General features: G+C 45.0%; 1 protein-coding gene across 9 annotated transcripts in view; it reads left to right on the plus strand.

The window, feature by feature from the left end:
* Positions 1–13,480, plus strand: part of LOC117209307 (potassium voltage-gated channel protein Shal) — a 115,894-nt gene that overhangs the window by 40,510 nt on the left and 61,904 nt on the right. The window lies entirely within an intron of this gene.

Genomic DNA, 13,480 nt, shown 5'->3' on the forward strand with positions numbered 1-13,480 from the left:
TCTTCCTGCCAAAAGGTTCTGCTTTCGCTTAGTTTCAATTTCACCTTCGAATATAAATAGAACATCTCTGTTTACGATGATCCGACAATTTCCGAGAAATTGCGGTGTCTAATTCAAAGTGCGGCCGTTGAGCGTTCTCGATTGCAACCGCGTAATGACGAAAGTTAATTCGACGTTATATAATCCGATCGAATTGGGCTATATCGTCGTGCTGTGTGGTTATCTTACTGGGTGTCACTGGTGGCCAGGAATGCGACCAATCGATTAGAACGGGCCGAGTTCATGGCTGGAGAAAATGGAGTAGGTGAGAGTATTTCTACGTAGAAAGACAGCTGTTGAAATTCCTGATTTCTTTCGGGTATTTTCAAGCTACTGAATTTCTATGAATCGCCTATGGAAATAGAAAGAAGCAAAAATAACGTTTCGATTTAAATTCAACAACCTGTTTCACGGGAATCAATGCTCCGACCGAGTCCTACTTCTCGACTAGTCTTTCTGGATTCTCCCGATGCCCGATTTAGCTCTCGAACAGAAATAGTCTAGTCGTTGCATTGTCTAGCTTCTATTTTCACGCGGTACGAGTGTTGAAGATTTTCTCGGCACGTTGTACTACCTCAATGTTTCCTCTATTTACAATGACGTCGCGGTAACTGGCCAGGATATCGCTTCGTTAATTAATCGTAGCTATTCCATCAATTGTTCGAATTGACTGTGCAAAGTAGCCTGCTTCTTAGCTTTTGGCGTAACACTGTTGTAAAAATGTTTGTATCTCATTCGCGTTGCACGATGAAAAGGGACGATAGCCGGAGTTGCCTAGAAATATACGTTCCTCGATAATTGTCCGACAGTATCGCGTTCTATAATCAGCTAGAACAACGCTATCGTATTTTAATCGCCGGAAACAAGAAAATTAACGACGTTGTTCCGTTAGGATCTAAAAAAGGACGCGATCGCGAACGAGAAACCCGTCGGTATTGAAATTATATTGCGATGAAACCGCGTAGCTATTTTTACTCAGCCACCGATATTTTATTAGCACGAACATCAAAGAACAAGCTCGAGAGGCGCTCCGCTATCGCGGATGCTAATGACGGCTACGATTGGCTTTACTTGCCTGGGGCCTTTAATCGTCAAATGGAAGTCACCGATTATCCTCGATGCTTTCGTTTTCCGACTCGCTAAACCGGTCAATTTGATCGAGCACCCATTAAGCCTTGAATACATTTTCATTCGAGCCGCCCACGATTTATCTTTTGTATGCGGAGCTCCACTATTTCCTCCCTGGAGCAGTTACCTGCAATTGTTCTCGTTAAAGTTGAAGAGACCATCGAGCGTCTTGACACAAAAATCCCGGTTCGGCCGCGGCCTACGTTTCCTCCGACAAATTGCTCTTGGAAATGTTAAACGGGCCTGCTCGATCGTGCCATTATTTTCGAGTAACCCAACGACTCGCGTGTCGCGTTCAATCAACGCGGATCAAAAGGAACTAGTCGGTTTACCGGTAGTTTCTCAACTCGGGTGTTTCGTGTTATTAGATTTTATTTCCACGATATGTCTGAACGTCGACAAGAGCCGGCAATTGTCCCCCTTTTCACTGTCACAAACGACAAGCGCCGGTTGACGAACGACCGTGTAACCTGCCTGGCGGAGTTTAACGCAGAAGTCGGCCAGAAGTGGCGGATTGCGAAAAACCAGTCACCGATTTGTAATTTCTTTTAAACGGCTCGGCGAGATCAGAAATCTTACGGTGGCTCCTCGCGGACAGTTTAGCTCGAGGTTCTAGCGGTAGTTTGGCTTGGCCGACGGCCAGCGGCTACCCTCAGTTCATTACCACTATCCCGTGTTCTCCGAGAGACAGAGACAGCTGGCCGAATAAAGTGGCGGCCAGTATGATCGCGGTCGAGGAACTTCCGGCCGTTCCGCGGGGTTGATTGATGGCGATTGTTGCTCCGCGTCGTCGCGTCGTTCGCTAAAGTAGACGATTCTTTCGCGTTAAAGTTGGAAGAATTATAGTGGAGGGTTTGCAAAGTTTTATCGTCCGTATGTTACAAGCGTCTGTTGCGATGTCTCGATTACTATTGACTCAAGAGACAAAGTGTGTATTAGCCTCCTTGAGACAGAGGAAACAGAGGACGAAGCATTTCGCGACGCAGAAAATTTCCGCGCTATATCAGCCGCTAATTTCACGCGTACCATTCAAATACGCATATAACGAATGTATTATGTTTGCAGTGGAACATTTCGAACTTTCTGTAATTACAAACGACTATCACGATTATATGGATATATTTTGAAACGACTCAAACTTGTGCAATTCTGTGCCTTAATGTTTTCTCACACGGTTCCATTTTACGTATTTATGGCGAACTGTACGAGCATCAGGCGCACAACTCTCCAACCGTCTGACAAAACTCTGCATATCCGATTCTCGTTTCGCTAAATACCGTTCTTTGAGCGCAGTCGAATCGACGAAACGAAGTCGATGGAAAAACCACAGGCAACTGCCGGGCCGCATTAAGGCGCGCGAAATTCACCGAGTCAAAGATCAACGGAGAAGTTTTTGCAAATTAGGAGGCGGGGAGGACAGTTTCCCGACAATTCGCAGTCCTGAAATCAGAGCTCGCTTTCTTTCGCGGCCCGGTCAAATCTGCAATGCAGATACATCGCATCTACATATGCATGGCCACGCTCGTTCTGATTCGCGGTTTCGGATACTCATGGATCCTTCCTTTTCTCTACACCTCCCCCGCCCTTTCTGTCTTTCGTTTTCGTCACGTGGCCGGTCGGGAACGAGTTCCGATTTTAGAACAACTTTTTGTATTGTGTCTGTTCGTTCCGTATCATCGTCTGTTTTAACGCGAATTTCACCGAGCTAGACAACTGTCGGTCCTTGCAGTTTTCAAGAATAAAATTGTCGTTGTGGTAATCGTATTTTCAACCGAGTCGTATGCAATATTTTTTGGGTTTAAATTTTATTCTGGTTACATGGTGAGTTTATTAAACGATACAAGGGAGAACGTGGAATCCGAGCAAACGTAACTTCGCAAAGGAAGTTGGAAAATCGTCAAAGTAGCTTATCGGTAACATCAACGTGAACGGAAGTGTAATGATATCGAATGGACGTTCGTACCATGCAAATAAATAGATTGGACGGGAAACCTACAAGTCCGACGAAGTTGTCCATTTTCTATCAGCGATCTAGCCTTCGAGATCGATTTTGCACGTAGCAGCCGAGTTCAGTCGGCTAAGGATAAACAAATATTTGAGAGAAGCTTCCATAAGTAAACAGTTGCCACGGTGAAGTTTCTCTGTCGTGAAACGAACTCCGCATTTTCGCGGCAACTTGATCAGCCGTTCTATAAATTTCGGTTTTTCACCAAATATGAATACATAAAAATACCTCTTTCATATCGTCGTATCGTAAGAGTAGAAAATCCTAGACAGCGTGGAAGGAAAGAATCCGAGGTAATTTCTCGGTAGGAATTATAAGAATACCGAAATGCGCTAGGAAAATCATCGCTATTCAGCATTTTCTATATGGAACGCCATCAACGAGGATTTGATCCTCTATTCGAGCGAAACGATATCGAAAAACGATCGCAATATCGAAAATCAAGGTAGAAAGAACAGTGAGCATAATCGAGAGAGAGAGAGAGAGAGAGAGAGAGAGAGAAAGAGGAAAAATTACATGGAATATGGAAGCGTCGTGGCGTCGTCTTTTTGCTGACCGTTCGTGAATAAACGAAAGACAATGATGAGAGGCCACCGGTTTCACCGCATAAATGTAATTAAACGTGCGAACGAGTTGAGATCGCGTTAACTTTCACGAGATATTATTTCACGACTATCTACTTCGCTGCTCGAATCTCGACAACTTTCTTCCTTCTTCGCTTATTTTCTACGGTGCAATCGTAACTTCCCTTCGTTTTAGCATCAAATTATTTTACTCGAGGATCGACTTTCTTCTTCCGATCGCTACGATGATTTTTAAAAGAAACTTTTCGAAGCAATCGTCGTTAGGATGGTTTACGATTATCGAGGAGTTTAACGCTTTTAGAGCCATTAAATCTGCTCGAAGCAGCCCGGTGAGATGCAAATAATCCGTAACCTGGTTGGAGTGTTTAAATGATTTTTATTGCACGGAGAATCGCGCTCACGGTCGTTTGAAATCAGTTCGAACAGAACTTATTCCAATGCTGTGGTAATAAACGATTTCGTTTTGGAAAAATGTTGTGCCGCCTGGTCTAACCAGTGACGAACGTTTTCGCTTGTCTCGCTAGGACTTCTCTTTCGAATGGAACTCTTATAAACGAGAAAACTTACACTAAAAGATACCTTAATACCAAAGAGAGATACTCTTTCTTGCTTGAAACGAGAGGAACGTCCACATCTCCATTATCCCAGGATTCTTCGTCCAAAGGTCTTTTAAAATCCTTCGCGTGGTTCGGATGAAATATTTCGTTTCTCCGAGCGCCCTTTGCTCCAGTCGTCGACGATTCAAACCGCTCTCCTGCCAGGAATTTCCTTTAGTTCCTCTTTACCACGTATCTCTATTCTCGGGGACGGGCTCTCGGTACGCTTTCTGCCTTTTCCGCTTCGTTGGCCCGGCCAAGAACGCAATGAGCGAGTTTCAAGAAAAAAATAACGAGCAACAAGAGGGTAGAAGCCACCCCCGTGTTCCGAAACGCTTTCGTTTGTTTGCTTGACTCGGTGATCGCCCGGAGCCATCGGTCCTGCCAAGATACCCGTGAAAATCGCTCGCGGTGAATACGGTTGAAAAAGCCGCACGATTGCTTTCGCGCTGTGCTGATTTTCTACCACGAAAAGAGAGAAAGATACGACCGACTTACTTTTGTGGAAGCCACTTTTACGCGTCGATTGGGCTAACCTGAGCGGAAACGAAAGATTAGGGGACGGAAGCGTTCTCTGATATCGCTGCTTTGTTTCATTTTTCTGTTTTCTCGATCAACGATTACTTTCTCTCCCGGTTGATTCCCGAATGAACCGGCGAGCCAAGGGAGCAGATATTTTTCGTGCTGTTCGAAATATCGAGGTCGTCGGTTAGGCGAATCCCGAAACGGAACGAAAGGCCAGAAACGATCGGTTCGTGCCTTATGGTGCAATTTGTCCTATTTGGCATAGTAGCGCGTGCTCGTTAAGCCGTCCCTCCCCGCGGGCAACGACTGGACAATTATTGGCAGACGCTTTGACATTCAAGTCACGGGGAAACGCCTGCGAATATTTACGATGAATGTCGACTGACGAAGATTTACGTCGCGCACCCAGTGATTAACCCATTTAGTGCTCCGGCATCCGAGTGTAGCAGCTCACCGTTCGATTCGACGAAAGCCGCTGTATTTTCGGTGTTCACGCGGGAATAATGGAAAATCGTCGTTCAGGAAGTCGCCAATATCTATCCTTCGTCCTGAGAAATGGAACGATCCTGCCCGTGTGCTTCATTTAGCGGAAAACCAGCCACGTGATCGATGAGGTAATCCTCGAGGCGAAGGATTACCGTGAAAGAATGATTGACGCGGAGGCGGATAAAAAGAACTGCCGAAATCTTTTACCGTTCGCGAGGCAAGAAAAACAAGCAAAGCATTCGCGGCACGAGGTAGCTCGTTAAACAACCGAAGTGTACTCCGAACGATTCAAGACAGGAAAAGAGAGATCTTCCTGGCGATCTGTCGATCTGCTTCGGTCACGTCGAGGTTGGTATATGGTCATAAACACGGGACGATATCGATGGCTAGCCCATTTGACGTCATTGGTTCTCTGTTCCATTCGCTCAATCACGACGAGGCTCTGCTCTTCTTTCTCGCCTCGAATACGGTCACGCTATTCTTGAACGCACTAAACACCGATGTACTTCCAAACAGTTTATGCGTTAACCAGTCTCAATAAAGATTACCCGAGAGAATAGATCGATACCGGGAAGCAGCACGCGTGGTCTCTGCCCCGAAAAGCATCACGTAATCCTACAAACGTACGAGCGCCTTGTCAGCAAACTGTCCGTGGTAGTTTCTCGTCTCGCGGAAAATTTATGACGAAGGGGATTTCCAAAGGCGAAAAAAAGAACGTCGTCCAGACCAAACTGTTCGGCGTTACGACGATAAAACGTCCACCTCCGCGGTAGTTTTCGTGTCTTCCATTGTTTTTCTTCCAGATTTTTACACACGGTTCTATAAAGGGACGTTTCTTTAGATTTGATCCTGATTTATGTGTACACACGATCCGCGCCAGTTTCTATGGCAGAATTAGGGAAAAGAGCAGACGAAATAAATTATACGAAGATTATTTCTAACGAGAAGAGAATTCCGTCGGTATAGAATCAACGTAGATTTGGATCTATGCAAAGTGTCTGATTCCACTTTCCGATCTTATTCTTCGTTAAAATGTTCAAATTTGGAATTGGCAGCGTTTGAAAGACAATTCCATGGCTGAATCGGAGTGACGAAAATAAATTTGCTTTTCATTTATCGTCAAGTTGATCCAGTTTCGATTCTCTGTGGCTCCAAGTCAATTTCTCCTTCAAAATTTCCAAATGGAAATGGGGAAAGTACGAGAACGCGTGTATTTGGTGCGAAAAAGATTTTGAAAAGTGGTTCCGAATTTTAAAAATAACTTCCGCAAACGACCAACGGATGTGTGGAGAGTAAATGAAAAAAGGGAAGAGTGGAAAATCATTGTCAGGGTTCGACGGCGCCTGTCAAGCTGGTTCTCACCTCGTAAAACTCATCGGCATGCGTTTCAGCGGCCACGTACGTTCGATAAATCAAATCGGGCCAGATACTCCGGCTTAAATTACTGCCAACACGCTGTCGTTGCGTTATTACACCGATAAAACATCGATTTGCGTAGTGCGTGGCTTCTTCGGATCAAAGATTGTTCGGACAACTTAACAAAGAGAGAAAAGCAATTAAGGAAGATCATCATCGGAATTCCAAAGTACAAGCAACACATATGGACAAAGCCAAATTGGCGTTTCAAGGAGGTATATAAACAACTCTTTGCGACGCGAATTTTCTCGAGTTACAACGTTAATTATCGACTGGTAATTAGATGGTTGCTATCAGGAGATCTTTTATGGATCAGTCATATCATGAACGATGATGTCACCCTTGTTTTCGTAATATATATATATTGACTTTACTCGAACTCAAATGTTTTGTAATGAACGATACGAGACATAATTTCCAAGCGAATTTTTAGATTGTTTTTGTTAATCTGGATGCCTCGGATATCGGATCGTTTTATCGTCAAATTCGATAATATTTACCTAAAGGTCTAAGTCTTCGATTCTCAAGTCCCGTTGTTTATCGTAGCCACGATCTTTTACAGCCAACCGAATTTCTGCGAATAATCCAATCGCACGGTCGTAAAATTTGTTTCTTGAATCTCGAACGGCTACGATCCTCGATTCGTTCAAGATTTATCGTGTCCGTTGTTTCTTCCAATCGTTATGTATGTATTTTTCTACCGGCGAAAATCTACAACTTCTCGTTACTCTGCCTTTCTCTTGCCTCTTCGTTCCGCGCTCGAATCGCGCAGTATTTTCTTCATTTGAACGTACGAGATCCCCTCCAATTTACTTCCAACGCGTTACGCGAATTATCGCGCGAGCTACAACGACGCACGGCTAATTAATGTAGGCTAATTGGCACGTGGCGATACCGATCGGTCGCGAGCAACCACGCAGCGTCGATCGGATATTCGAACGACCCAAAGACGTAAGTCGATTTCAGATACGCCGGACCGCAATTTCGCGCACGTGTTTCAAAAATTCCACCGATCCCGGTAAATTGGTACGTGTGCGGTCCGTGGAAACATTTGGGTCGACCCGCAACCCTCGTTCAACCTCGAATCCATCACCACTGATCAATTTTCTGTTTTGAACGGTCTCGATCGCTCGTGTCGAGTTTCCCCCGCTCGGAACTCCGAAAATACAATATAAAGTTTGGTATTGCACCGACTCAGAGTACAACAAGCGTCAGCTCTAAAGTTAGTTTCCCAGTTAGCTTCGCTCGTTTTGGATCTCTAATTAATGGCGTTTAATCGCGCGTATCGCGATATCGATAATTAACGCGTCTACGAAAATTATCTTTGAGTTACTGCACGTACTCTATCGGAATTTTGCCAAATGGCCCCGCAGTTTCCTGTTATATTAGTCGTGGCGCACAATAAACCGATAACAATGGAATAATCGTGTCTGGGATCGATCGAGAACAGATCGGTTTTTCCTCGGATTTTCGGAAGACAGGAACACAGAAGGCATCGAAGTGGTGGCGCCCCGCCGAGTTCCTTTGATTCGACCGTTTCCACCACAGCTGGTCGATCACCTTTGTTCCAACTGATATTCGGGATATTACGCAGCCGCGATAAATGTCCCGGGGACAATGGAAGCGCGCCGGAGATTCCTCCGAACGGATTAACTTGGCGTGAAGTCGGTAAAGGGACTTTTAATTGGAACCCTTTATGCCTCGGCGTGAAAATCGACTTTCAGATCGCATTCAGATGGAAATAAAAGGATATCGGCGACAGGGTGGCTGGTTATTAAACGAAATTTCAGACAATCCGCTCTTCCTAACTTCTTTAATTCATTTTGTTTCACCGAGGAGAAAGTAATACGTCGTGATGGCTGGAAAGTTCAGACACGGTGTGCAATGATATTTTACGTGGAAATATTTCAACCTACTAATTCTTATTTATACATTTATAACGTCTTATTTATACATTTTAATCGTTCGTAGTTCTAGCATCAGTTTTACTTTAGAAACGTCGGATCAGTCGATTATATGGTTGGCAGGGCAGATTCATTGTTTCATCCAATTTCAATTAATCCGCGATTATTCGCCGACATCGCTGCTCCTTTTCCAATATTTCTCCGTTGGACGTGTATCAACCCCACCGCGCAAATTACAATAGCGCGGAATAAAAATGATATTAGATAAATGGACATTAAACGCGTAATCGAAGACGGTACACAAGTCGGTAGTTTCGTGAAAATAGAAAACCTATGGGGTAGGATTGCACGGTGGGGAAAAAAGACACGGAATTTATCAGCGTCCAGCAGCGAGGTTCTTGCGAAGGAAGTCGCATAGATTCGAAAACGCATTCATCGCTGACACAATATCGCGCGTACCAACGAGGGGACAAAGTTGCCCTGTGAAACGTATCTCGCGCGTCGCACCGGTTCTCTTTTGGCAAACACCGCGGGATCGAACAATTCCAACAGTGTTCGCGTCTATGTGCTGCACAATGTGATGACGATAACAATTTTTAGAGGTGAAACCACGTCGTTAGCGCGCAAATATTGCGTAGAAATTAACGAAGACCGAATCATTCGTAGGAAAAATTGCTAAAAGTGTAATTCTAACTGCGAACCACTCATGGGATGTAATGGAACGTAAGTAATTGATCTGATTACGCCTGATTACGGTCGATCTGACCGTTTCAATTACCCACAGCAGTGTACCTTGGACGAGGACCAACCTAAATCTAATTGTCCATAGACAAAGACAAAGCGATCACGTTCGTTAACGATATTAGAAAATTGGTATATGTAATTGAATATATATACATATTCATTTAAATCATTGATGTTCTTTGAAATTTCACAGCAAGGAAGCCTGCAGTGATGGCGCGTATTTATTTAAAATGCGCTTGCAACTCGATTATATGCCGGCCTGCATTTGCATACAATTTCAGCTCGTTACGTCGATGAATAATTTCGCTCTCTCGATTTACCTGGTACCGACGACCGGAGGTAAAAAACGAGAAACGGTCGAAGAAAAGGTTATTCAGTTGAGGTTAATCGCGCGATCTCGCGGGGTCAGGAGAAAAGTCGCGCATTACGTCGCCCTTAGGACACAGCGTCGTCATACCGGGATTATTAAACGCGGATGCAGGTAGGCCGGAAATTATTTGGAGATTTACTTCCTTTCTCACCTGGAACGCTCTCTACACTCGGTTAAGCGACGTTCCATTTCTCTCGGGAACGAGACGGCTATTAACGTTTTCAACGGGAAAAGGAGGAGGAAGAAACGTTGGTGGAAAGACAGGGGAAACGCGTCTTCTCCCTCTTCTCTTTTTCTAACATTTTGCTTTTCTTGGCGAAGCGGGCAATATTTTCAGTACGGCACTTTACTATTTCAATTTTCAATGCTTCAGGAAAGTAGGTCTTGCGTATTTTATTCCGGCGGATCTTTCTTGAAACGAAAGGCCGCGCCCCTTTCGTCCGTGACCCTGTTATTTGTCGACGTTCGTTTAATTAACTTACCGTCAGAGCGAAGAAACCTAGACAAACGATGAAGGGGGTGAACGCGGCCAAGCTCGAAAACCGTCGGTTGCGATCGCGTTGCAATCGTGCATTCTGTTTTCTTATCGGCCGCGCGGCAACCAGGTTCCCTCATCTTCCTTGAATTAATCGTCGCCCGCCACGCGATATTTCCAATGCCTGTGTGTGTATAGACGTGCACGTTCGTGTCCCTGCACCGATGCCCTTTTCCAAAGCCAACAATCGAGGTTTCGGGCAAATCTGGATGAAGCGGAGGAAATCGTAAAGCGTGTGTATACCTCGGAGCAGCGAGATATTTCACGGTTACTGGGAACGAAACCCGAGGATAACCGATTATTATTCGCGTGTATATGTGACGTTTTAGTAGAGGATAGCCGTATACTGTTGGGAATTTGTCGCGCGCATTGAAAAGCGTACAATAACGCCGTTGGGACGCGGAGTCGACTCGACGAGAGAATGACGAGCGAACATAAATCATCTGTTGGACGCTTGGTGAGCGGGAAGATGATGAATGTTGCAAGGTTCGGCAGAGCTGCGATCTTTGAAAAATGACAGGCTTGCCACAGTATAGAATCGAAGTTTCAACGTTCTGGCGGTACTTGAGGGACAAAGTTAGCGGCGCTTGTAACGCGCGGGATACGTGGCCGAACGGTCGATGAAAAAGCGACGAACCACGCCGTTCGTACGTAACGAGAGTCGAGTGTTGCTTTTGGGATTACTAAATTCAAGCCACTCGTGCTTCCATTGCAGGTTTCGTTTCATCGAGTGCCGGTATACATGTGAGAAGGGTTTCAATATTTTTACCAGGGCTACTCGATTTCAGCCGATAAATGAATTTATTCAGAAGCGTACGTTGAACTTGATCTTTCCGCGACTCTGTAAATGCAGCGACCAACGAACGATATCGAAATTGATCCGCCGGTTTTTCAAGTAACGGAGAGAAGGTCAATTTAATAGGTCCGATCGGTAATTTCAGGCGGAAATTTAATCTCCCTACCGTTGTCCATGCGTATAGCAATGTTTTCTATTAGAAGATTATGTTTGCGAAGTAGAGAGGATCCTCTCTGTCATGGTAATTACTATTATACAGGACGAAGGACGGTGCTCACAACATGTCGATAGTTAATTAATTCGATGCTGGACAACAGGTAGCTGTCGTCCGGTAAGATCGATAAAAACTCTCATTGATAAGCGAATTAATTAGCGACCACGTCGGTTAATTCCTGATCGAATCCTGACCCTACCTCTATTATTGTATCTTTCTAATCTATTGCATTATGCCATACGCCATATATAGCTCGTCGAACTTCGCGTCTACTTTATAATAGACGCGAATTATTCTCTAGTGAGTCATAGTTGGTTCACGAACTCGCTGACATGGTGTTGCGACGTCTGTTTTCCTTCGAATTTCGTCTATACTCGAGGCAATTTGTCTTCGTTGAGAAGCCAAAGTCGTTGATACAGAAGTCGTTTCCTTCGTCTGTCTCATAATTTATACGCGTATCGCTCCGTTTCGATTAATCTCGCACGACCTATTAATTTTTTCTGATGACCGCGATGGATCTCGCTGGAGACTCGCCAGGAAATTTTAGCTTTCCGTTTCCGGCGATATACGTTCTCGGGGAATCCGAGATCGATCATTCCATGCCCAATGGTACGGGACTTTCCACGTCGGTGCTCGCTTTCGGGCCTTTCCTTCTATCGAATCGCCCGCTGCACATGCCGCTGCCCTTCCATTGTTACGCTTATCTCATTCACTGCCAGGCAAATTTAAAGCGTCTTGCCCTAGGCACCAAGATCTTATTTCAAGGAAAACATGGAATTTCACAAAATTTATATAAAATCTTCGTTCATCCTTTCTAATAATTTCTAACCCAAACTTACTCCGTGATCGATTGCAATCAATCTAAATCTTTAGCGTAAAGTACGAGATGTCTCGTAATCGGCACTCTTGGTACATACGCTTATTACGAGATATCTCGTAGTTGGCAGTGAATGGATTATCCAGAAATTCCGCCGCGAACACATATCCACTTTCATTTATATACTTCATGGTGTATTTCAGAATATAGTGGAATCTTTATAAGCAAACTCGAAGAAAGGTAGATACACTTCTTTGACAGTACGTTCAGGAAATAGATCATTCAACGTAGATATCGTCTCCTAGGCAGCGAGATGAAGTCTCCACCAGCGTCGGTCACCGAATTCGTAAACCCTGTGTCCATCTTTATCATAGCTAGACCTTTTCCTCGGCCCTCGATCAGCCAGTTTCCTGTCTACGGTAAAGAATTCAAATCGAAGCTGTACATGGAATAAAATCAGAATTGGTAACTACTTTGGGGAATGGAATCGGCAACGAAGCTGAAAACTCGCTGACCAGCGACGAAGTAGCGGTAAATTGCCAAAAGGCCCCCCTGCCACAAAACATTCGTTCGTATCGGAATTCGATCCCCCTTCCTTCCCGTGGTTCGATCCAAAAAGTCAAACATTTACATAGCACGATTTTCCTACGTAGCACCCTAAGTTTAGCCATTGGCCAAACACTGTCCGTCGATGCGTGAATTACGCGCGATTACAGCAACCCTGGCGCATCATCGGCGACTCGCTAATTATAGCGTGACGATGCACCGAGCTAGGAAAGCTCGCGGGTGTTTAACATATTTATATCCCTGTGGAATCGTATATTTTCGCGGTGGATAAGATCGCGGCCGGTTCGATGCAGGGTCCGATTCGCGTCTGCAAGGTGTCACGTGGCATCGGCCGTGTTCGCGGATGTTTACGCGGCCGACCGCAGCTGCGAAATGTCAGGAAGTTGTCCTCGAATGCAGACTCGAGGGGCGCAGCCGCGACCGCGTGCACTTTCGGCGGCTTTTACTGCCTGCAGCCACGCCACGTACCTTGACGAGTCACCGTACCGTTTCGCCTCGTTGCTGTTTCGCAATATCGTCACGTTGACACGTGATCTATGTCCTGCTACATTCTACACGCGTCTAACTGCGCACCCACGATTTGCTATGCTGAATTTCTTATTGACCCATCGAATTATCATTTCTTTTTTCTCTGGTCGTATACAGCGGTCCGCATAAATATTCGCCTGCCTACGATACTCGGCTTTTTCACCACTGTACGGTATCTTAAAAGAAAGTTGCAAGTTCTAAAGCAGACAGGCGAACGTTAAGTGGT

The sequence above is a fragment of the Bombus bifarius genome, unplaced genomic scaffold (assembly GCF_011952205.1).
Source record: "Bombus bifarius isolate JDL3187 unplaced genomic scaffold, Bbif_JDL3187 scf7180000008169, whole genome shotgun sequence".
Classification (NCBI taxonomy): Eukaryota; Metazoa; Arthropoda; class Insecta; order Hymenoptera; family Apidae; genus Bombus; species Bombus bifarius.